A 22,881-nucleotide genomic window follows, 5' to 3' on the forward strand; every position below is an offset into this window, starting at 1 on the left:
CACATCTTGTGAGGCCATCCAGTAACAAACACACCCGCACAAAGTGTTTGGCCTCTTTACCCAACTTTTGATCAGTAACAACAGGGCAGCTCTGCGGTTAGCATTGCTGCCTCACATCACCAGGGTTCCGGGTTCAACTCCCGTCTCAGGAGACTGTCTCTGTGGAGTTTGCAAGTTCTCCTGCGTCTGCGTGAGTTTACTCCGGGTGCTCTGGTTTCCTCCCACAGTCCAAAGATATGCAGGTTGAGTGGATTGGCCATGCTAAATTGCCCCTAGTGTCCAGGGATGTGCAGGCTAGGTGCTATAGCCACAGTAAATGCAGGGTTACAGGGATAGAGTAGGGGTGTGTGTCTGGACGGGATTCTCTTCAGAGGCTTGGTGCAGACTCGATAGGCCGAATGGCCTCTTTCCACATGGTAGGGTCTCCTATGATTCTAAACAGGAGGCACTGAGAAACATTCTGCAGGTCTGGCAGCATCAGTGAGGAACAAACACAGAGTGGTTTCAAGTTGATAACTGTTTGCCATCTGAAGGAGATGTGCAACCTCAATCCACTTACTAAGTTCTATTTATTTCTTTATTTGATCACAGGATGTGGGCATCACTGGCTAAGCCACTATTTATTGCCTATCTGTGAGAGTCAACAACGTTGCTGTGGGTCTGATGTCACGTGTAGACCAGACAATGTGAGGATGGCAGATTTCCTTCCCTGAAGGACATAAATGAACCAGATGGGTTTTTAACAACAATTGAAAATGGTTTCATGGTCACCAGCAGTTCAGCTCTTTATTCCAGATTTGTAAAGTCATGAAGTCACATAGCACAGAAACAGACCCTTTGGTCCAACTCGTCCATACCAACCAGCCATCCTGATCTGACCTCGCTCCATTTGCCAGCATTTGACCCACATCCCTCTAAACCCTTCCTATTCATATACCCATCCAGAAGACTTTTAAATGTAATTGTACCAGCTCCCAGCACTTCCTCTGGCAGCTCATTCCATACACGCACTATCCATTGTGTGAAAAAGTTACCTCTCAGGTCCTTTTTAAATCTCTCCCCTCGCACCTTAAACCTAGGCCCTGTAGTTTTGGACTCCCCTACCCTGGGGAAAATATCCTGGCTATTCACCTTATCTCACCATGAGCCATGGTGGGATTTGAAACCATGCGACAGAGCATTGGCTTGGGGTTCTGGATTGCTAGCCCAGTTTAGGAGAAATTAGTAGAGCACGTGAGGATGAAAGGAATGAAAGGTTCCCCATGAATGGGTAAGGGCTCCCATGGAGCTATAATACCAGCACGGAGCAGTTGAGTTGAATGTGTCGTAAATTCTCCATACTTCTGTGTTGAGGAATTACTGCAAACAGCCAGTAAAATGTAGGCAGAGGAAAAAATAGCAACACAAAAGGGGAAGTCTGAGCTATATTGGAGAGCAGGAATTAGTCAATGACAATATTGAAATTGGTACAAATCAGAAAGAGCTGATAATGAGGAAAGAAAAGACTCCAGAGAAGGTACAAATTGCCATGGCAGAATAGCAGTGTCCTAAATGGGTAGGTCATAGAATCCCCACAGTGTGGAAGAAGGTCATTTGGCCCATCAGGTCCATACCATAGTGCTAATCACTGAGCCATTGTGCCGCACAAGTCTTCTTAACTAACATAGGCAAGGAGACCTTCTGAGATTATTACCTCCTGCTCTTCCTTAGCTGATGAACCAGCACGCAGACTATACCCTGCATAAGCAACCTTCCTGTCCATTAGCAAGGTATGCTCAGGAGTATTGCAAGTGACTGAGCTGACTAGGTGTTGTAGGATTTAGTTTCTGGACTGAACCTGCTGTGTTAAGTCTCATGATCAGTATACCTTTAAGAGATATGCTCAAATTATAATCACAATGTCATTGCCTGTGACCTCTGAGGGTAGAAAGCTCTCAGACTCCATCTTAGGTCATGTCACTTGAAGAATGGCATGCTATTGGAAGTATGCTGCTCAAATGGAATGAAATGCTTAAAATGAGCCCAGACACAAACGTGCCTTTGCAAATGAACTCTACCTCTTCTCTTACCAACCTGGCACCCAATACCATACTCTTGCCTCCCTAGGCTGGCACTCTTCCCAGCTGGGTATCCTATTTTTGTGACACCCTGCCCATCGGGCACCCACCCTCCCACCACCTTATCCTTATCCTTAACCTTATGTACTAGAGTTTGACGGCAACTGTCAAAGGGACTGTAAGGAGTTTTACGTGTCAGACTGCAGAGCTGACAGCTGTGAAAAGCGGATACTGTTTCCCTTTCCCTGATATCTCTATGCTATGAGCAAACTGTCAGAATTAAATATGGTATGCATTCCCGGGGGAGCCCTGAGTGGAACCTCTGGTCAGAATTGCAGAGCTCCCTTCTTTCATTTAAAAAACAGGCAGCACTCTGCATTTTTCACTCTTGGTATTTTAACGTTGCAATTTGACTGTGTTTTAAGGTTCATTATATTCCAAAGTTGAATGAGGAAAAGGAATAACTTTATTTAGGTTAAATCAGCTTTAGCAGTCAGCAGCTCTACCTCTGTTTGTGACTTTCCATCTTCAGTTTCCTAGTTTGTCAGATTGCCACATTGTCACATGTTGAACATGAAAGGAATAACATCAATTTACACATTCTTACATTTCAGTAAACCCTACCAACTGCAATAGGGGAGTTCTTATAAATTCTCACATCATATCACAACAGGTACAGGGGAGAACTGATCATCTGACTTCACACAGAATCTGTCAGGGGATTGACTCTTGACTCCCATGTGTGTTAGAATGAGGTTACTGTGAATCACTCAGCAATTCCTGATGACTAAATTCTGTGCTTATTACAAAAAGGAATGTTGTTGTTGGTGAAACCACTTCTGTACAGTCCAAATGCACACTGTCAGGGTTCACACACCATGGGCTGGAAGATAGCCCATCTACACCTTCCAAACACTCTCTTGTCACTTTCATCATGGGTTAAATACAGAGTTGAGCTCTGTCTATACTGCCTCCATCAAACACTCCCAGTTATGTACCGTGCGGGGTTACATACAAAGAAAAGCTCCCATAACACTGTTCCCATCAAACACCCTGACGACAGGTAGAATACAGTGTTAAATACAAAGCAAAGCTCCCTCTATACTATCCTCAGTAAACACTCGCAACATAGGTACAGTTGAATATTAATTACAAAGTGAAGCTTACTCTACATTGTCGCCATCAAACACTCCCAGGACAGGTACAATACAGTGTTAAATACAAATCCTCTCAACTCTGTCCTCATTTAACACTCCCAGGACAGATACAATACAGTGTTAAATATGAAGTGAATTCCCTCTACACTGTCCCCATCAAACACTGCTAGGTCAGGTACAGTACAGTATTAAATACAAAGTGAAGTTCCTTTTACATTGACTCCATTAAACTCTCCCAGGACAAGTAAAGAATGTGGTTAAATAAGGCTTTTTCTGCTCTCTCCCATCAAACACTTCCTGCACAGTTACAGCATGGGTTAGGTAGGGAGTAAAGTTTCCTCTGCACTGACTCTATCAAACGCTTTGAGGGCAGATACAGCATAGGTTAAAGTTTCTAAGAAAATTCCCTTAGATTAACCCAATGAGGTGCAGACACAAAGCAGATATCCAGACAATGTCTACTATCTGGCTCTTGGTCCATCAGTCTGTAGGTTACAACATTTAAATTGTAGATCCAAGTAGTTTTTAGACGTGATAAGGTTTTCTGTCTTTACCAGCTTGTTTGACAGTGAGTTTCAGAATAGCCATCACCTTCTGTATGAAAATACCTCTTTTCAACTCCTCGCTAATCCTCTTGGCAATTAGTAAATTTGATATCCCCAGGTGAGTGGACTGGTTGGATCAAAGGGTCTGTTTCCATGCTGTATGACTCTATGTCTCTGTAGCCATTAGAAACCATACTGAGATACTCCAGAGGTACACTGTAAACTGGCCCCTTGATGCTGTCAAAAAGAAGAGACTTTCTTTCCACTCGAACTGTGTCATAGACTACCCCTGTTAAGGGTCAAAGGTTGTTCTGCCCTCTGCCCACGCCTCTCAGTGCCTCAGCACTTGTTTACACTGGCTCAGAAATGGAGCATGATGGGGTCAAATAAACCAAGGCTTCATTTGCAGCATTATAAAAGGGGCTTGGCAGAGACGGTACACTGGGTTGTCACGGAAACAAACTCAAACAGGCTGCACAGGCCGAAGGTCCCTTCTGAACATCCTGAAATGCTGTTCCTCAGGCAGTAAATAATTTATTCTTTTTGCCTAGTTTACTCAGAATATTTGTGCAGTTGTAATTTTGTGTACAGATTAGTAAACAGGCCTCTCTAATACCGGGTGAAAAGATAAACCTCCCTCTCTCCCTGTCGTGTCCTTCTCTCCCTTCAAGTTTGATTTTTACTACAGTGACAATCTACACACAATCTTCCCCACTTAAAATATTCCTCCAAATAATTACATAAACTATTATTATTAACTAAATGAATACCAATCAAAGCTGATCGTCATGAAGGAGAAACTTCAGCACAATTTTGAAATTGTTTTATTGATTGACAAGCCACAATGAGAATATACTTTTTCCAACATGAATTGGAGGGGAAGGAGTTATGAGGACATTTCATTGACAGAGTGTCGCAGACCTACGTTAATGCAGTTGCTCAGATTTTGGTGTTTCAGAGGGACAATTATAACTTTCTCGGGGTGGGGGCACTCTGACCAGTGGAAGGTACTGGAAAACTGTCTTTGCCGGCAGTGCACAGACCATGAAGAGTCATCTTGAGGCCCAGTCATGTTGAAACCAGACCAGCAATCAGTGGATGCTAATTCATGGCAGGTTCACCATGTTCAGGACATGCAGGACCTGGAACTGGGTGGAAGACTGCATCAGGACTCAATAATCAAGGCCCAAGGCTCTAAAGTGTCTGGGCTGTTTTTTTAATGATTCAGTCACAAAGTATAACTCACTTCCATTAACAAGTGACCCGAGTTAAGAGAGTACACAGCCTTTCTACTCACATCCTACGTTACAATGATGGTATCATGAGAACATCTTTTAAAGTTATACTAACATGTTGGTCAATATTGAGTGTGAGTGACCCTCAGTGGTGTGTGTTGAGGGTGGATGATCCTTACTGGTCTGTATTGAGTGTGAGTGACCGTCACTGGTCAGTATTGAGGGTGGATGATCCTCACTGACTGGCTTTGAACTCCTGCAGTTTTGGAATCTCAATATCTATGTCCCCAATGTCCAGTGATGTGGTCACAGAACCCAAGAACTTGACACTGGACATTCCTTGTGATCTGGCATGACTCCCACGTCTTCAGCATGTGTCATCCACAATCTGGCAGAGGTGGATGGTAGCTAACAGGCAAGGCAATTTCTGCTTCCTGATACAAACTGGCTTGCTCCATGGCCAGCAATATCAACAGGATATTAAGATGAGATCACCTTGTAGTTTAATGTGCAGACAAATCTAAGAAGCACTCCAATAGATTGTTCTTTACAAAGTTGAAAAAGACAATCTTAGAATATCCAGTCCCATCGACTGGAAAGGAAGAATTAGTCAATATTGAAGTGTGACGTGTCTTTCTGAATAACCACACATAGTCCACAAATTGGTAATTACTGTGTGTCTAAATGCAATAACTAACTGCCCCTTAACACTTCAATTGCCTTTTATCTCCCGGTTCACAGCATAAGGTGCGGCTGTCTCAGGTCTAAGTCTTTTTGGTGAAAGAATTTGCCACAGAAGCTCAATCCATGTTAGGGAGAGGGAGTTAGGGTAGAGGAGGGTAGGACTAGGGAGACATGGGGACAGGCTTTAGGTCAAACAACCAAGACTACCTTTGCATTGTTACCGCTCCAACAGCTATTTGTTCCCCAGGAATCACATGTTTCCTCCCTACTCTCTCCTCCAGCTGTTAATAGGTTAGGGGCATAGGGTTTATGCAGGAGACTGGAGCAAGGAGAAAACAGTGGGGCTACCACGGGAAGCATAATATTTGAAATAAATGTAAGGACAGATGTTTAACACACATTTATAGGCAAAGTAATAGTGAATTAATTAGAAAAATAATCATCCATCCACATCAAAATTATTTAAGTATCATACACATTACAGAAATGTTTGCAGAAAAATCTGGTTCTGAGTAGTTATGATGTGAACGTGCTGGTGTTGGACTGGGGTGGAAAGAGCTTGTGATTTCAAATAAACCTGTTGGACTATAACCTGCTGTCATGTGACTTCTGACTCATAATTAAACATTTTTTGTTTGAAATCCACGCCACTCTTGGCTTGAATTCCTTTTGCTCCACTTCTGGAATTTCTGTTTATTAACCACCTTCATGTTTGTTTTTCAGAACTTTATTCTGTGCTTTACAGGCAAGCACTTCAGCCAATTTTCACGTGACACCCCACACATAATCAATAAAGTGGTCAGCTAAATTTGAAAGTATTGGTAAATGGAGTGTTAATGAACAGGACAACTCTTCTGTATTATTTTCCATAGCACAAAGCTGCAACATGTTTTGTAAACTTAAAAAATCTCCCAAAAGAAAGTAATTTTGCTGTTGTTCTTTCCGGGAGACATAACATTGCAATGCTGAATGTTATCCACCTTTCATCCTACTACCATTTTGCCTGGTCCCTCTGACCAAATTGATTTTATTCCTCAATGCCACAAATACATGGCTTTAAGACTCATCTATTGGGTGGTGTTGTGTTCAGCTACCAGCACACACAATGATATATCCGTTTCCATAGTAATGCTTTATAGAGGGCAAAGAAATCTTCTCCAAGGAAGGAAAACAGCAACCATCGAGCTCATTTTCCATTGCCATCAAGCGGTAACATTTCAACACAAATCCTCATCCTCTTCAATCATTGCTGTTGTATTGATAAGGAGAAGATGGTAAGCCCCCATTGAATTTCCCTTGACTTTAGAAACAAAAGCAAGACACTTGACCTTTCAAGTTGGTATTAAAAATAGCTTATTTCAGCATTACATTGGCTAACCCCTCTGTGTCTTGAGTCCTTCCATTCCATTTGTTATGTTCTTTTCTTTTGCAAATGTGCACAAAAATGTAAATTAGATTAAATATTAATAGAAATCTAAATCTCTGCAGCAAACTATTGGTTCTATGCTTTTCTTTACTGCTGCTGAACGCATGCTGATAAAGCCAGTTTATTTTGGAATTCCCATTTCTTGGAGTCTGTGTAACAATGAGTGCAGTATTTATTTGTTCTGCTTGTATGCAAGGGTGCTGTCGTTGCTTGCAACTCTGATCGTACTTAGCATGCAGCACTTGCTTTAGAAAATAAAGCTATTTCTCTGTAAATGTCTCCTGCTCAACTCCTGACTCCCATTCAACTGGTGGGATGGGAAGGCTGAACATTTAAAATCAGCACTGGATACATGCTGAGCCCATTGAGTACCATTCTCCAGTGGTGCCAGTCTGGAACCTGTTTAACACATGCGAGCAGTAGAGTAAACCTTACAGAATCTAGTGAGTGTATTGGTGGCAATATACAGAAGAGAACTGGCCTTTGAGTGGAGGAGCAGCCAGCTCTGTGAATGTTGCTTCCTTCCCTCAGTCAGAGGCCTGGGCAATTGGACAGGTGCCTATCTGCAGTCAATGGGCAATACTATAGTGGAGGTGATTCCTGCTGGGTGGGAGAGACTAGGCTGGGGAGGGGCTTCCAATCTCCAGCCAAGTTGGGGGAGGAGCTCCGGGCATTGCTCATTATATGCATTCTGAAATCTCCCCTTCAAAGTCTACTTCTGCAGCTCTATTGATCAATCTCCAAACCTAGAATTCCAGTTCCCTCCAGTGAGCTCAGCTTTTGTATTGGCATAGATTGCCTTATTTAAACTTAAAACACTAGTCTCAAAACCACTCTTTCATTTTCCTCACTCAATATTTCTTTGCTGACCTATTGAAATTCAATTCTATCTACAAGCTCATGAATTAATCCTATCCCATTGCTCACCACCAGATCTAGAGTAGCCTGTTTTCTCTTTGGCCTCAGAATGTGCTGCTCTATGAAAATGTCCCTAAAAGCCCCTTTAACTCATCTTCCCAGAAACCTTTGTCAATCTGATTCATCAAATCTATACATGAGTTAAAATAACCATGATTGTAATCATATCAATCTGACAAGCCCTTTTCATGTTCCTTTATAGCCCATCCTACAGTGTACTGATCTTTAGGGAAACTATAAACTACTCCCAGCAGTGACTTCTTATGTTGACTATGTCTTATCTCTACCCAAACTGATTCTACATCTTGATTATTAAAACTGAAGTGATGTCTTCAAATGCATTAATATCTTTCTTCATTAATCAAGCTACCCCTCCATCTTTTCTTAACTTCCTGACCTTCCAAAAGGTGTTATACCTTGAATATTCAGATCCCAGTCTTTATCCCCTTGCAATCACTATAATGGCTATCAGATCATAGATTTCTATGGTAACACCAATTCATTTGTTGCATTATAAATGCTACATATATTTAGACAAAGAGCTTTTAATTTTGTCCTAATATTTTATGATTTCTGGTCTGATCTGTCGGCACACTTTGTCCCTTTGTGCCACACTTTGATAATCATTTCCCTTATTGCTACATTGCCATTTTACTTTGTCCTCTCATTTTAATTTATTATGTTTTCTCTAAGTTGTTCCCTCATCTCCACTGTTTATGGTAAAGCCTTCTCTACTGGGCCAGTTATAGAACACGTGAGAACGCAAGCCCCCACATAACTCAGGAGAAAATTGTCCCAGTGGTACATCTCCTACTTTCCCCAGTACTGGTACACATGGTCCTTGAATTGAAATCCATTTTCTCCTATTGCCAAACTTTGAAGAACCCATTCAAGCCTCTAATCTTATTTATCCTATACCTATTTATTTGTGATTTAATCCAGAGATCTTTCACAATGTCCAGAAGATGAGATTTCAAATAAAGTCCTTCAGTGAGATGATCATAGTTGCACTGATTATGGGATGTCAAACACTCTTCAGTTGGTTAACATTAACATCTGCTTCAATCCATTGTGTGCACGAGGGAACTCTGCAAATCTGTTTGGGACTAGACCACATCTCTCTCTCTCACTCTCTCTCTCTGTGTCCAGCCATCAGAGGGAGAGTTGACGTAGCAAACATGAAAAAAAGTTGCCTCATTTAAATAAAAAACATCTCAGGCAGCTAAAAGAGGTTAAATAATTTTATTAGTATGAATATATTTCTTCATTAAGGAGCTTGGCCACAATTTCATCTGAAACAGCGTAGAAAATTTCAACCTCCAATTGGCTTGAAGGGACCTAGAAAGAATTCTTCAAACTTGCAACCTCCATCTGCAGGACCGGTTAAACAAGTGACTCTGTTTTTTTGCACTTAATCATCTAGGTGGGTACCTTACATCTCTAGTGGTTATCGTTCCTTGCCTGTGCAGCTATTTGTTTGGGGAATAGGTATCCATTACACATGTTTGGGTACTGTGTTATACTTTCTTTTGATGTCAACTTACAAGAGAATCTGCTCATATTATCTCCTTAAAGTCACAGCTATCAAAGGGGTTAAAACACACTTCCCCCAAAACACATCTTGCTGCAGTCAGGCAAGATGTGAGGAAAGGGGGAGTTTTATCCCATATCTCTCACCAGTAGCAGAGACAAGAGGAAACCCCAGACAAAACAGCAGGGATTATTGACAGTGGGTATTCTTGTAAGAGCAGTGGCAACTGGTGCAACAGGTCCATGGCAGATGCCATCTCCCCGGCCCTTTACTCATCCCTGGAATATCTAGATAACAACGATACCTGCGTCAAACTCCTATTTATCAACTACAGCTCTGCCTTCAACACTATAATCCCAACCAAACTACTCCCCTAACTCTGAGATTTCGGACTCTGCTCCTCCCTTTGCAATTGGATCCTTGAATTCCTGAACCACAGACCGCAATCAGTGAAGATAAACAACTGCACCTCCTCCACAATAGCCCTCAACACTGGTGCTCCGCAAGGATGCCTTCTCAGCACCCCACTGTACTCCCTGTACACCCCCATGACTGTGTGGCCAAATTTTGTCCAAACTCCATCTACAAGTTCGCTGATGGCACCACTGTTGTAGGCCGGATATCAAACAATGACAAGACAAATCCAGGAAAGTGAATAGAATGCTTGGTGACATGGTGCAAAGATAACAATCTCTCCCTCAATGTCAGCAAAACTAAAGAACTGATCATCGACTTCAGAAAGCAAGGAGGAGAACACACTCCTGTCTACGTCAATGGAGCTGAGGTGGGGATAGTCGAAAGCATCAAATTCCTAGGATTGACGATCGACAACAAACTGTCCTGGACCACCCACGTTAATGGGGTCAAGAAGGCACAATAATGCTGCTTCTTCCTCAGGAAGCTAAGGAAATTCAACATGTCCACAAGGACCCTCACCAACGTTTACAGCTGCACCATAGGAAGCATTCTATCTGGATGCATAGGTAACACAGTGTGGAGATGGATGAACACAGCAGGCCGGGCAGCATCAGAGGAGCAGGAGAGCTGACGTTTCAGGTCGGGACCCTCCTTCAGAAATCACAGCTTGGTACAGCAACCGCTCTGCCCAGGACTGTTGAAATACTGTTGGCTGTTTTGGGCAGACTTGACATAGTCATAGAGTCATACAGCATGGAAACAGACCCTTGAATCAAACACGTCTGTGCCGACCAGATATCCCAATCTGACCTCGTCCCATTTGCCAGCCTTTGGCCCATATCCCTCTAAATCCTTCCTATTCATATACACATCCAAATGCCTAGTAAATGTTGTAATTGTACCAGCCTCGCTGTGGCAGCTCATTCTAAACACACACCACCAATACTTACATTATCTATGCAACATCAGAGACTAGAAGTCGATAACCTAGTATAGATTAATCCAACATATTTATTACAACACACACTAAAATACATAAACATTACAAAGCAGTATGCTGCCATTCATGTGTCATGCTTAAAGTGATTGACATGAAAGGTGTTTGAATGATATAAGTGACAGTATGTATATATAGTTTAGAGACACTAGCAATAGGAGAGTTTCATTATGATGTCTTTGCAGAGGCTAAAAAAATGAGCTGCTAAAAGAATTCTAGAGATAAGAAATTGCATTTCCATGGAAAAACTGAAGAAACTGCAATTGTTTTCCGTAGAGCAGAGAAGGCTAGATTTGATGGTGATGTTTAAAATCTAGAAGAATTGAGACATAGTAAATCAAAGGGAATTGTTTCCAATGGATGAAAGATTAATAACTAGAGGACACAGACTTCAGATCATTGCCAAGAGAACCCAGAAAGATTCCACATCGTTTAAATAGAATTCAGAAATGACCATACTGGATATGATTCCTCTGTTAACCAAACCAAATCCATTTGATTCTCAAGCATCGTTACTGCACCCAATTCCAATGCATCCTTCAATATTTGTTAATCTAACACCACTTGACACAGCAGTAGGTAGGAAAACTATCTCACATCTACTGATGATAACGGTTGAGTTAAATTGTCTAAAAGTATAAATTTTCCAAAATTCTGCTACATGCGGGCTGTGACAGCTGCCATTAGATGACCAATCAATAATGTTGCGAAGAGACCAGATGCTCAACGGATGTTATATTGACACATTAGAGGACAGTTGACAAACATGATGAGAGTGTCTATGCAGTATTAAAATGTCTCTAAGCAACAGGTTTGTTGTCAACAATAAGTATGTGTTCTCCGAGGAAACTGTTCGTTTTTTGGGATGCATTATTGACAAACCTGGGATAAAACTGGATTCACAGAAGGTGAAGGTGTAAAAGAAACTGTGCCCACATCCACCATTTCCTCTGGAAGTTCATTCCACATGCGAATCACCCTGTGTGAAAAAAAATGCCGCATGTCTTTTTTAAATCTCTCTTCTCTCACCTTAAAAATATGCCCCCTGGTCTTGAAATACCCCATCCTAGCGAAAAGACACTAACCATTAACACTATCTATAACCCCCATGATCTTATAAACCTCTATAAGATCATGTCTCAACCTCCTACTCTCTGTTGAAACAAGTCCTGGCCTATCCGGCCTTTCTTTATAACTCAAACCTTCCATACCCAGCAACATCCTGCTAAATCTCTTCTGAACCCTCTTCAGTTTACAAATATCCTTCCTATAACAGGGTGGCCAGAACTAGACACAGTACTCCAAAAGAGTACTGTCCAATGTCCTGTACAACCTCAACATACGTTATTTGTTCCTTTCAGTTGTCTCTCACTTCCTTTATTTTGTTTTAAATGACCACTATTTAGGCTCCTACAATTCTAACTTCCTGTGGATGCATCTTCTGTTTCTCTTCTGGTCCAATTATCACACCCTTTGACCTTGGACCAGAAATCCTTTTGTCATTTAGTCTCTCCTACCTTCCAACCTATAGAGAACTTCCTTTGTATCCTTCTTGCCATCTTCTCCATTTGCACTTGATGATAGCTCCTCTTTAGTTTTAGTTCTGGAGGAACACTCTTTCTCTTTCTACACACACTCCCATTGTGGTGTATATTTCTGTACTGATGCCATGTTGTGCTATTGGAGACTCCATCTTTCAATCAGACTTAATAGATTCTTAATCAAGGAAGAGCAGGGCCTAAGGGGAACAGTTTCCTGCTGTTATCCTTGCAACCTCTAATTCATCAAAGAAAACTATAAAAATAGAAGCATTTATCTCAATGCCTCTTGTGAAGTATTGTTACAGATCACATTGCAACATTGTCATATTGTGACACTGATACATTGCAACACTTACCACACTTACAATACGGGCTGCACCTCAGAGGTAGTTAGTTGTCTGTGATGTGCTTGAGATTAAACTGAAAAAAACACTACAAAAACACAACTTCCTTCTTGTATGCAATATTTAGACATAGTGACTTAGGATAAGCAATGTGTATTCTATGTATGGGAATATATTCAGCCTGAAGCAGAAAAAGACAAGGATGGAGAGATGATGGTTCAAGACTCTTGATATCATACATGGACATTCTTTTAACATTCACTTGTGACATATGGGCATTGCTGGCTGGGCCAGATTTTGCTACCCATCCCTGGTTGTCTCTAGAGAAGGTATTGGGGAGCTGCCTTCTTGAACTGCTACAGATAGACCCACAATACCCTTAAGGAGGGAGTTCCAGGATTTTGACCCAGCGACAGTGAAGAACTGGTGATATATTTCCAAGTCAGGATGATGAGTGGCTTGGAGAGGAACTTGAAGGTGGTGGTGTTCCCATATATCTGCTGCCCCTGTCCTTCCAGATGGAAGTGGTCGTGGGTTTGGAAGGTGCTGTCTGAGGATCTTTGGTGAATTTCTGCAGTGCATCTTGTAGATAGTATACACTGCTGCTACTGAGCATCAGTGGTTGAGGGAGTGGATGCTTGTGGAATGTAGTCCTATTCAAGTAGGGTGCATTTTCCTGGATTGTGTCAAGCTTCTTGAGTGTTGTTGAGGCTGCACTCATCCAGGCAAGTGAGAATTATGCCATCAAAACTCCTGACTTGTGCCTTGTAGATGGTGGATAGGTTTTGGGGAGTCAGGAGGTGAGTTACTTGCTGCAGTGTTCCTAGACTCTGACCTGCTCCTGTAGTCACTGTGTTTATGTGGCAAGTCCAGTTGAGTTTCAGGTCAAAGGTAAGTCCCAGGACTCAGTGGGGGTTCAGTGATGGTAACACCATTGGATGTCAAGAGGCAATGGTTAGATTATTGGAGACGGTCATAGCCTGGCATTTGTGTGGTGCGAATGATATTTGTCACTTGTCAGCCTAAGCCTGGATATTTTCCAGATCTTGTTACATTTGTACATGGATGCTTCAGTATCTGAGGAGTCACAAATAGTGCTGAACATTGTGCAGTCGTCAGTGAACATTGCCACTTCTGACCTTATGATGGAGGGAAGGTCATTGATGAAGCAGCTGAAGATAGTTGGCCCTAGAACACTACGCTGAGGAACTCCTGTAGAGATGTCCTGGTGCTGAGATAACTGACCTCCAATAACCATAACCATCTTCCTAAGTGCCAGGTATGACACCAATGAGCAGAGAGTTTCTCCCCTGATACCCATTGATTCCAGCTTTGCTAGGGCTCCTTGATGCCACACCCAGTTAAATGCAGCCTTGATGTCAAGGGCTGTTACTCTCACCTCACCTCTGGAAGTCAGCTCTTTTACCCATGCTTGAACCAAGGCTATAATGAGGTCAGGAGCTGAGTGGCCCTGGTGGAACCCAAACTGGGCATCAGTTATTGCTGAGCAGATACTGCTTGATAGCACTGTTGATGACACCTTCCATCACTTTACTGATGATCAAGAGTAGACTGATGGGGTGGTAATTGGCTGGGTTGGATTTCTCCTTTTTTGTGTGTACAAGACATACCTGGGCATTTTTCCACATTGTCAGGCAGATACTAGTGTTGTAACTAAACTGGAGCAGCTTGGCTAGGGGAGCAGCAAGTTCTGGAGCACAAGTCTTCAGTACTATTGCTGGAATGTTGTCAGGGCCTGTAGCCTTTGCACTATCCAGTGTTGATGAATGTTTTGTGTGTACTGCTAGTCTTCCATTTTTAATCCAATGTACTTTTCTCACATTCCACTTGAGGAAGAGGTACCCTATGTCTCCCTTCCAAAAGAAATATCATTGATACAAGAAAATGCAGGTTCTCAATTTGGAATGGTACCTTGTGGTTTAAAAGTACGGTTTAAATGTACAAACTATCAGAGAACTTGGGCACAGCTCTGTGAACAGAGATGCACTTGCATCTGGTATGATGTGTATTGTATTACTAAGAGTACCCACACAGGTAAGGAGTTACACAACCCTGATTTTAGATGACTAACAAGTTTGAGAACAAAGTAAACTTAGCGAAACAAATGATGATGATGGTGGTTCACAGAATAAATCAGGACACAATGAGGACATATAACAAAGGCAGTACATTAATCATGGGTGATTTTAATTTTTATATCGATTGGGACAGAGAGACTGGTAGAGGTAACCATGAGGAAGAATTCATTGTGCTTATTTGGGACAGTTTCCTAGAACAACATGTGGTGGATCCAACTAGACATCAGGCTGTTTTGGGTCTGGTGATGTATAATAGAGAAGTTGAGTAAATGATGTCAGAGTAAAAGATCTTCTGGGAACAATGACATGGTAGAATTTAGCACTGAGTTTGAGAAGGAGGAACTTGGGTCAGAAACAACAGTGCTAAATTTAAATAAGGGTAATTACATAAATGAAAGCAGTGCAGGCTGGAGTGGACTGGGAAAGGAGTTTCACAGCGAGATGCCTGAGGTACCATGCCAGATTTTTAAAAGAAAATAGTTAATGGTTCACAGTAAATATACATCCAGTGAGGGGAAACAAAAGTTTACATGAAGGAGATAAGCCAACCAGGGTTAACATCGGAAGTTAAGGATGGCATCAAATTGAAAGAAAAGAAATTGAATATGGCAAAGATAAACTGTAAGCCAGAGGATTGGGAAGGTTTTAAAAACCATAAAGGTGACTGGTAAGAAGTTGGAGAAGATAAACATTGAGGGTGAACTTGCAAGCAATATCAAACAGGACAGCAAGAGTTTCTATAAATATATAAAAAGAAAAAGAGAAGTCAAAGTTAACATAGGTCCTTTAGGGACTGAGACTGGAGAAATAATAGGAAAGAACATGGAAATGGCAGAGCTGTTGACTAAGTACTTTGCAACAGTCTTCACAGTAAAAGACATTAATACCATCCCAAAATTACTAAGTAACCAAGTAAAGAAACTGTTAGGGAAACTAATGGAGCTAAAGATTGATAGGTCACCTGGACCTGATGGAATGCATCCTAAGATATTAACAGAGATAGTAGATGCACTGGTCTCAATTTCCCAATCCTGTTAGGAAAATATTAGCCTGTTACAAAGGATGAAATAGTGGAGCATTTAGATATACATAAGCAGAGTCAGTATGTCTTCATGAAGGAGAAATCATGCCTGACATATTTATCAGAATTATTTCTCAGATGTAATAAGCAGGATAAATAAAGCAGAAGCAGTGGAGATGTTATATGAGGACTTGTAGAAAGCATGTGATAGATACCACACGTTAGGCTACTTAATAAATCAAGACCCGCGGTGTTAGAGATAATATATTAGCGTGAATAGAGGATTGGCTAACTAATAGAAGACAGAGAGTTGGGATAAGGGTGCTGGGAGCATTTTCAGGATATCATTGCATCATAGAGTCATACAGCACGGAAACAGACCCTTCGATCTACGCCAACCAGACATCTCAGTCTGACCTAATCCCATTTGCCAGCATTTGGCCCATATTCCTCTAAACCATTCCTATTCATATACCCATCATTATGCCTTTTAAATGTTGTAATTGTACCCGCTTCCAACACTTCCTCTGGCAGCTCGTTTCATACACTCACCACCCTTTGTATGAAAAAGGTACTCTTCAGGGCCTTTTTAAATATTTCCCCCTCACCTTTACTTTCTGCCCTCTAGTTTTGGACTTCCCTACCCTGGGAAAAAGACCTTGGCTATTCACCCCATCCATGCTCCTCATGATTTTATAAACTTCTATAAGGTCACCCCTCAACCTCCAATGCTCCAGGGAAAATAACCCCAACCTATTCAGTCTCTCCCTATAGCTGAAACCCTACAATCCTGGCAACATCCTTGTAAATCTTTCCGAAACCCTTTCAAGTTTAACAATATCTTTCCTATAGCAGGGAGACCAGAACTGAACGCAGTAGTCTAAAAGTGGCCTCACCCATGTCCTGTACAGCCGCAACATGACCTCCCAACTCATATACTCAATGCACTGACCAATAAAAGCAAGCGTAACAAACACCTTCTTCACTATCCTGTCGAACTGGGACCCCAATTTTAAGGAACTACGTACCTATAACTGGTGGATTGTCACAGGGATCAGTGCTGGAGCCACAATTTTAACGTGATAACTTGTATGAGGAAAGTGAATATATTTAGTCAAGTTTACAGTAGAATCAAAAATAGGGGGGAAGGCAAGTGATGAGGATGATACAGAGAGTCTGCAGAGGGATGCAGACAGGTTATGTGAGTGGGTAAAAACTTGGCAGATGGAATATAATGTGGAAAAATGTGAGGTTATCCACTTTGGCAGGAAGAATGGAGAAGCTGAACATTATTTAAATGGAGGATACTGCAGAAAGCTACAAAGGGATTTGGGAATCCTTGCGCATAAATCCAGAAAAAGTTAGCAGGTAACAGGAAAGGCAATTGCAATGTTCTTCTTTATTTCAAAAGGATTGGAGTATAAAAGTAAGGAAGTCTTTCTAAAATTATACAAGGCGTTAGTCAGACCAGAGCTGGAATATTGGTCCCCTATCTAACGAAACGTATGCTGGTATTGGATGAAGTCCAGAGAAGGTTCATGGAATGATCTCAGGTATGGAGGAACTGGCTTATGAGGAGAGGTTCAATATGTTGGGCCTGTGCTCTTTGGAGTTTAGAAGAATGAGAGACGACCTTTTTGAAACATACCAGATCATTGTATCTTAGTTCTGATGAACAGTATTTGGATTCGAGATGTTAACTCTGCTTTCAGATGATGCCAGACCTGCTGAGTTTTGCCAGCAACTTCTGTTTTTGTTCCAGATCTCCATCATTTGCAGATCTTTGTTTTATTTTCTATAAAATTATTAGGGGCCTTGGAGAAGTTGTTTCCCCTTGTGAGCAAGTCTAGGACCAGAGGGAATAATCTCAGGATAAGAAGTGGTAGATTTAATTCAGAAAGGAGAAGGAATTTCTTCTCTCGGAGAGTAGCGAATCTGTGGAATTCTTTACCGCAGAGGACTATCAAGGCTGGGTCATTTAGCATATTCAAAGCAGAGATAGATTTTTAATCAGTAAGGAAAGTGAGAGTTATGGGGTAAAGGCAGGAAAGTGGAGTTGAGGATTATCAGATCAGACGTGATCTGATTTGATTTGGTTTGTTGTTGTCACATGTCCCTCAGTACAGTGAAAAGTTTTGTTTTGTGAGCAGTACAGGCAGATCATAACAACAAGGATATACAGATCATAGGGTGCTTAGACAGAGCAAGGCTTACAATGTTACGACCTGCACAGGAGGTGCACAAAAGCAAGGTCAACATTAGATTGGAATTAGAGAAGTCCATTTAGCAGTCTATTAACAGTGGGGAAAAAGCTGCTCTTCAACCTGTTGGTGTGTATGTTTTCAAGCTTCTGCCTGATGGAAGAGATTGGAAGAGAGTATAATCAGCGTGGGAGGGGTCTTGGATGTTGTTAGCAGCCTTTCTGTGGCAACAGGAATTGCAAATGGAGTCTGTGGATGGGAGGTCAGCTTCCATGATGGTCTGGGCTGTGTCAAGAATTTTCTGCAGTTTCATACAGTCCTGGGCAGAGGAGTTGCCATACCAAGCCATTATGCACACAGATAGAATGCTTTCTCATTGACTGGTGGAACAGACTCGAGGGGCTGAATGGCCTACTTCTGCTCCAAGCTCAAGGGGAAGACAGATTTACAGCATTTTCAGCTTTTTCTTTCAAGTCTGGCATCATTAAGGAATTGAATTACAAACTGAAGAGCATTGGAGGTAGTAGACAGCTAAGTGGTGATGGACCAGCATAATGGATAAATTGAATTGGCAGACTCTGAGTTTTGGCGGCATTGGCAGTTAAAGGGTAGAGAACAGCAGGGCAGCCACAGAACATCAGAACAGTCAAGGCTGAAAATAGAGAAGGCTTAGATGAAGATTTGTAAATGTTCCAATGGAAGGTGCTAATATATCTCCTGTTCTGTGAATTTTGTGCTAAATTTGAACAGCTGGGAGTGCTTTCAAAGTACGGCTTAAGATTCATACTTTGTTAATTTTCCCAAGCGAATTCGTTGTGGTGTTTCGGTCATGCCAGAATCTGAAAAAGAAGTGACGATTAAAGCGGACAAGTTGGTGTCAGGTGGAGGATTATTGACTCTCGCTCATGACTCAATGTAAATGAGGCCTGTTTTACGAACTCTGCTGCACACATTGCCATTGGTTGCTGTGTTTTCAATTTGTTTGCAGCATTTATATTCCACATCAATCTGACACCCGGCAAGTAAAGTGCATAGAAGCGCAGCTAAATGTAACAGAAATAATAGCAAAATAATGAGCAGTAATTAATAAAAAAAAACCCAGTTCTGAAAAGATGACATTAGAATAATTGGGAACGGGACATCCTTCAAGTTCTTGTGGAGAAGTGAGATTAACAAGGAACTATTCTGAAGCACACATTAGCAGGGCAATAAACATTGTTGGAAAGTGTTTTGAATATTGCCTTAGATAGTGTCCTGCTGTCAGAGAATCACTGGGGGAAAAGACAGAGCCACTCTCCATTTGGATTTGTAAAGGTCCGATGGGGAATTTTAGGAGTTGAGGAATCAGGTTGCCGTGAAACCTAGGATAGGCTGAAACTTGGCCGCGATGCCTCACACAGAGGAATATGCTGCTGGCCAAGTGCACTGGAGTGCTGCCATAACTCCTCTGAATGCTGACCTACATAAGGGACTATGACCATTAGAACAGGAGATTTAACATCTTACAAGCACTGAAACGCGTTTGCCTGCTGTTGGGATAGAAGGAGAGAGGGGCTTGGCAATGTTGTGTGGTTCCTGGGTTATTGGATGAGGAGAAAAATAAATGCAACCCTTCCAAGTGTGATCTGAAATATCCCCATAGGACCCCATTTAACCTCATGGAGAATCTCTCCATGAGAGGCTTTTTAACCCACACTGGATGGCAGGAACAGAGAAGGCAAACTGCTCAATGTGGTTTATAAGCATCTTCTCCCATGACTCCTGTCTTTCCTCACTTTAACAGAGCCATTCCTTAGACAGGAGCCTGTGTGTTTCAGGTGGAAACCCCATAAAATGAAACCGTCATTGGGCTTTATAATGGGCAAGTAAGTGGGGCAACTATATTACACAAACCATCAAACCTGATCGTGAATAAAGAGGACATTCCCTGAAAATTAGTGAAATGTTTTCCTCGGCAAGGTGTCCAAAGAAGTAGGGATTGGCTCCTCTTCTGTGTTTCTGCTAGGTTTCGATCTTCCCACTGCCATGTTCCTTGGTGACTGGAGGGCAAGCTCCAGACCTTACGTTTGTGATTGGGCTAAAGTTGCCCACAGCCTGTGGGCAGTAGGCAACTGCTCTTTGGAGTGCAGCTGGAGAGGTGAAGTAGGCCAAGCCTCAAGCTGATGAGGTTAGGCATTGACATTCAGTCTTCACTTCCAGGTTAAAATCACCTCTGCTCCCTTTGGGATCATTGTGAGGAGTTTACTCTTTGCACTGTGTAATTATGATGTGTCTTCATACACCCGACTGCAATCGTCATGTTCCCATTGAGATATGGAGGAAAAGTTGCAGCTCTCAGATAAGCTGCAGCCCTGTGTGTTGTGTAGTATCGAGGTAATTTAAGGCTCCACCCTCTCTGCACTATGAAAGGTTGATATCAAAGGCTTAATGACAAATTCTATGAATGTTTGCATTTATGGGCAGCAACAGTGCTATCACAGAGGAATTGAACCTTCTCAGATTCAAATATATGCTACCATAACTCAGCAGACCTGGCTCAATGCAATACAGGTTAGAATGGTTTCCTCAACACAACCCCATTAAACATTCCCAGACTAAACAGAATTAGCTTATTGAAGGCACTAGCATGAAGCTCTATTGCCATAGCAATGTCTTCCAAACATATGATTATGACTTCACCCTCTCCAGTCAATTCTGAATCTAATTTGCTCCTGGAAGAATGTCCTTCACATGTTGTTGGGTCTGTTTTGTTGCAATGGACAATACAAATATTTTGAGGTGATTGATCACTAATATGCCAGTGTTAAAATTTCATGATCTCTCGGTAATCCATCATCCTCTTCGGTTGCTGCGGGTGATTGATTCCCCATCTAGTTCTACTATGGCTTTAAGAAGTATATTTTGTACTTTTTTTTTGAATAGAGGCTTTAAGACAGAGGTGACAAGCTATCTATTTGAATCCAATAAAGAAAACAGCTTGTGAGGCCTTGGGACTTTTTAAAAAGTTGGAACAATAGAAGCAGCCTGAATGGGCGGGATTGAACTCCAACAAAACCAAGATTTTCAGCTTCAGTTTTTCTGTAGAAGTTGCTGGGGTCTTAAAGCTGGGTTTGGAAACTGCAGTACATCTCTCCCTGCTACTCTCCCTCTCTCAGAGTTTTCTCTTTATGTTTTTCCTCTTGGACTAGAGAATTATCTGTGTGACAGTCTATTTCACTGAATTTGCCTTTGCCAAGGTTGTGATTATGGGATGTTACCAAATTGGAATGGTTACTGTTTAGTAGTTAAATAGTCTATTATTCTATTGAGTTTTCCAATAGAGTTGTTATTCCTATTTCTTCTTTCTTTTATTATATTTAACATAGTGTATGAATAAAGTGTGTTTTGCTTCAAGACTGGCAGTTTGACCAATTGGATTGCATCAAGAATGCAATGCCTGGCGCTTACCTTTACAGAAGAAAATGTTAGGGACTAGGCTATCTTCTTAATATATTTTGAGGCGGGTTGGTCTAGTCAATAACAATGCAGCTCTTGACTGAGCCTGGTTTCCACTTCCCTGAGCTCTGAGTGAGTTCATTCTCGTTTCCTCACACTCTATAAAGTTGGATAATTGAAGTAGATGACCACCCATCAGCCCTTTCATGAAGCAGTGATATAATTACACAATTCTGGGCACATAGTCAAAACCAGAATGTTGTCAACAATACTGCTGTACCAGGCTTTCCACAAGGGGTACACACTCGCTCACCTTGAAGATAACTTGAGACTTTGATAGAAAAGGGAGCAGGAGCAGACTGAGGAGGAGATGGGGATGTTGCTTCTTACCATGTTGCTAAGGGAGGTCTATGGAGGAAATTGGGAGCTCATTTAGCCAGGGATGCTTCTAGAGAGGATACCTTCACAGCATAAAGCAGCACCAGTATTATGTGCTATTATTCACTCATAACAGTGTAAACCTCACATTGCGGCATCTATGGCTAGAAGTGAGGAATAAGAGATGACTTAAATTTGTAATGCAAGTTGCCTACAGGCCTCTTGGTACAGCAGTGAAATGAAAGAAATCAGAGATGTGTAGCAAACTTAATACTGTTTTCCTGAGAAACTTGATTGGGAATCATTGGTGTCAAGTCAGAAAAGTAGTGAATTTCTTGACTAAATTCAAAATAGTTTTCTGAAGCAATTTACTCTAAAATCATTAAGGCAAAAGCCCACACTAGTTTTAGATGTAGTTAATAATTTAATGGTGAGGAACATTGAACTAAAAATCATCATATTATTAGATTCAATATTAAGCCTAAAAAAGGAGAGTTACTAAGTTTCTAAATTAAACATTCATTTTCTCCAGCGTCTTGTTGTATCATGTACAAGATGCACTGCAGAAATTCACCAAGGGCCCTTTGACAGTGTTTTCCAAACCCATGACCACTTCCATCTAGAAGGACAAGGGCAGTAGATACATGGGAACACCACCCCCTGCAAGTTCCCCTCCAAGCTACTCACCTTCCTGACTTGGAAATATATCGTTGTTACTTCAATGTCACTGGGTCAGAATCCTGAAATTCCCTCCCTAATGGCATTGTGGGTCTACTTACAGTACAGGGACTGCGGTGGTTCAAGAAGGCAGCTCACCACCACCTTCTCAAGGGCAACTAGGGGACAGGCAATAAATATTGGTCCAGCTCACATCCAATGAATGAACTGAAAAAGA

The sequence above is a fragment of the Rhincodon typus genome, chromosome 17, assembly GCF_021869965.1.
Source record: "Rhincodon typus isolate 14 chromosome 17, sRhiTyp1.1, whole genome shotgun sequence".
Taxonomy (NCBI): domain Eukaryota; kingdom Metazoa; phylum Chordata; class Chondrichthyes; order Orectolobiformes; family Rhincodontidae; genus Rhincodon; species Rhincodon typus.